The following is a 4,070-nucleotide window of genomic DNA, read 5'->3' on the forward strand; positions in this document are numbered from 1 at the left end:
GGACAAAGGTCCTCTCCCTAGCTTGGGGATGCTGGGAGACCAGGAGGCTCCCAGCCATCTTCCCCCTTCCTCCCGGACTCTAGGGGCATGCCTAGATGCTGGCCCAGAAAGGTGGGTGCCCAAGAGGACTCTAGAGGGGACCCCAGGACTACTATCCCCCACCTCCACCCAGCACATGGGGGGAAGAGATTAGGGCGGGGGTGGGCAGATTTCTAGCTTCCAGTTGTACACGGAATCCTTTTTTGTTCTGGAGGCTAGTTCTGGCAGGCCGGCAGGGGGTGTAGGGAGACCCCAGGACAAAGGCCCTCTCCCTAGCTTTGGGGTGCTTGAAGCAAATGTACTTAATATCAAGCTCCCAGTCATCTCCCCCCTTCCTCCCGGACTCCAGGGGCATGCCTGGGTGCTGGCCCAGACCACTAGAAAGGTGGATGCTGGGAAGGACTCTAAAGAGGGTTGGACTGGAGCAATCACCAGCAACTTTCTTTTTTATTGTTCTCCATTTTCAAAACTGCACTTGGTATGATATTGATCTATAGAATTTTCTATGATTAATATATGTTTTGCAGATGCAGAATATCCACACTAATATTCTACCCTTGCCTACTGTTGTACAAGTTCATGTGTAGTCCTTCACTGCCTCACTCCCAACCACCAATATACCACATTTAACCCTTTTTACCTTCAATTCTTGGCTCCTCAAGAAGCAGATAATTATCCCCACACAAAACCAGCTGCCAAACCATATCCTAAGTGATATGATAGACTGTCAGCCTAAGAAGATCTCAATACTCTGTTACTATTGATCTATTCTCAGAGGCCTCCTTCCCTTCTTCTTCCTTCATTGTGGGCCTTTGCTTGCTAAGAGACTCAGTTTCTGAGAAGTCACGGCTCAAGTATTTTTCCTGTTATGGGTTCATCACCAGCTGGTTATCAGACTGCACAAGCCAAACCACAGACCAAAGTGATGCACCGAATTTTAAAACACCCCCAACTATTTCAGAGACATAAAAGGGACACACACACACACACACACACACACACACACACACACACACACACACACACACACACATCTTTTGAATATCTTGTATGTATTCCCTTAACAACTATAACCCTTACTGAATAGTTTCTTATACAGTGACTATTTTCCCCACTGTTTTGTCTGTTCTTCTCTTTATGATCTGTTAAATAAGGAATTTTGGTAGAAGAGCCCCTAGATTTAGAGCTTATGTTAGAATCAAGTTATGGGGATTGTTGGATTTGTTCCAGCGGTCCCCATATGCACCAATAATGCCATGAGGCATTGTTCTGCTTTTGCATAGGCACATTAAAATGGGAAAATACTATACATACAGGCAAGTTCTTATATAATAGAGATAGGAACACACAAATCTTATAATGCAGTGGGACCTTACACCCTGAACATTGTCATAATGACCTGGCTCAAGCCTCAGAAGAACGGGTATTGTCCATTCACCCCGAACCAGGATGCCATCTATGAAACAACCACAGTTATCTATAACATCACCTGGAAGCAATCCTCTACCAGGGAAGACCCTACCGCTGCTCTGATATCGATCTACTCAAAAGAGACTTCCCTTAACACTGAGAAGACATAACAACAACAACAACAACCTGCTTTCAGGGCAGGGCTATTCGCATTGCCCTCTAATTGTGAGGTGAAACTAGAGGATGCTTCACACCATCCTGACTTCAATGTAGGATATACACAGATTCCAGGATCTTTAACTACAGAAACCTGACACCAACAACAGTGACTGGGGTGGGGGGGGGGAGGTTATTGGCACTACAGACAATGACTTGGGTTGCACAAACTAGTATGTCTGGAGTCTAGAAATGGTCTTATGCCAGAAAACTTCAGGGGTAAGGTTTCCTTGTATTTAGGTCAAGGCTTTTCCTTTCCATGTCTCCCATATTTTGATGTGCCTATGCAAACAATTGTCATTCTAATAATGTTTTTGCTGAACTTTAACTCTTATCCTTAAAAAAAAAAGAAAAGCTTATTAAACTTTCTGCTAGGCCTTTAATGAGTTAATTGGTGATTCAATGATTTCCAAACTATACTTGCTACTGAACCTTTTCTTTCTCTTCCATCTCGTTAGATTTTTTTATTTTTTAAATAACTTTGCCTTTGTTCTTCTTGAAACAAATATATTATGATCAATTGTGTCAACTATGTGATATATTTCCTTTTTGTATTTTATTTTTTGTATATCTTGATTACAAATATGATTGTAGTTGGGTTTCAGTCATGCAAAGAACACCACCCTTCACAGTGCAACATTCCCATCGCCAATGTCCCAGATCTCCCTCCTCCCCACCCCACCCCTGCTTGTACTCTAGGCAGGCTTCTACATCTCTCATTCATTCACATTGTTATGATAGTTCTCAATGTAGATATTTCTCTAACAACACTCATCACTCTTTGTGGTGAGCTTCATGTAGTGAGTTGGACCTTCCAGCCCTCTATTCTTTTGTCTCTGAGAATTACTGCAAAAATGTCTTTTATTTTCCTTAAAACACATAGATGAGTGAGACTCTTCTGTGTTTTTCTCTCTCCCTTTGACTTATTTCACTCAGCATAATGGATTCCATGTACATCCATGTATAGGAAAATTTCATGACTTCTTATCTCCTGATGGCAGCATAATATTTCATTGTGTATATGTACCACATTTTCTTTAGCCATTCATCTGTTGAAGGGCATTTTGATTGTTTCCAGAGTCTAGCTTTTGTAAATAGCACTGCAACAAATATAGGTGTGAGGAAGCTATTTTTGTATTGTATTTTTATGTTCCTTGGGTATATCCCTATGAGTGGTATAGCTGGATTGTATGGAAGCTCAATTTCCAGTTTTTGGAGGAATCTTCATATAGCTTTCTATAAAGGTTGACTAGACAACATTCCCACCAGCAGTGAATAAGAGTGATATATTTTCTTTAAATAAATTAAAAAAAATTAGAGATGGGTGCTCGCTTCGGCAGCACATATACTAAAATTGGAACGATACAGAGAAGATTAGCATGGCCCCTGCGCAAGGATGACACGCAAATTCGTGAAGCGTTCCATATTTTTACATTTTGAACTGTCCTAATAATGAGAATGTATGAGGGAAATGGAGAGCCTGTTTAGAGTACAGGCGGGGTAGGGTGGGGAGGAGGGAGACTTGGGACATTGGTGATGGGAATGTTGCACTGGTGATGGGTGGTGTTCTTTACATGACTGAAACCCAAACACAATCATGTATGTAATTAAGGTGTTTAAATAAAATTAAAAATTATCAAAAAAATTAGAGATGGAAATTTCATAGTATTCAGCAACACCTACTTTTAGGCATTTGTCTGATGGATATGAAGACAGTAATTTGAAAGATATTGTTACTTCTATATTTATAGTAGAATTATTCACAGTAGCCAAATCATGGAATCAACCTGAATGTCCATTAACTGAAGACTGAATACAGAAGCTGTGATCTGTGAATTTAATGAAATGTTACTCTGAAAAATTTAGAAAGATAAAATAAGTCCCCTTTGGGACAAAATGTATAAAATACAAAAAGTATCTTGTGATACTGCTAAGTAAAATAAGCAAGGAAGTAAAAGTTAATTACTATATGGTTTCACACACAGGTTGAGCAAACTGTCAAAGAATGAATTCAATTTTAGAGTCAGTGAAAATTTGGTGGTTGATGAAAAGGAGCCAGGATGTGAGGATGAGAATAGTATCCTTTAAATGAACAGTTCCCGGCATCCTATATGGTCCCCCGAGTCTGCCAGGAGCAACTTCTGAGTGCAGAGCCGGGGTAACCCCTGAGCACCACTGGGTATGATCCAAACCTCCCCCAAATGTATTTACTCATTTTTAAGTTTTATTTAAAGAAAATGCATTACATAGTTGATATAGTTGATTATAGTATATTTGTTTCTAATAAGTAAAAACAAATTTATTAAAAATATAGGAAGAAAAAATAAAATAGAAGAGAAGAAAGTTAAAAATAAAGAAAGAAAAAAGAAAAAATACAGTAGCAAGCACATTTGTGAACATTTTTG

General features: G+C 39.7%; 1 non-coding gene across 1 annotated transcript; it reads left to right on the top strand.

Moving 5' to 3' along the window:
- The first annotated feature begins 2,989 nt into the window (after positions 1–2,989).
- LOC125995760 (U6 spliceosomal RNA) lies at positions 2,990–3,096 on the top strand. The gene has a single exon (XR_007491165.1). It is a non-coding gene; the product is annotated as a U6 spliceosomal RNA (small nuclear RNA).
- Positions 3,097–4,070: the final 974 nt, after the last annotated feature.

The sequence above is a fragment of the Suncus etruscus genome, chromosome 1 (assembly GCF_024139225.1).
Source record: "Suncus etruscus isolate mSunEtr1 chromosome 1, mSunEtr1.pri.cur, whole genome shotgun sequence".
In the NCBI taxonomy this organism is placed as follows: Eukaryota; Metazoa; Chordata; class Mammalia; order Eulipotyphla; family Soricidae; genus Suncus; species Suncus etruscus.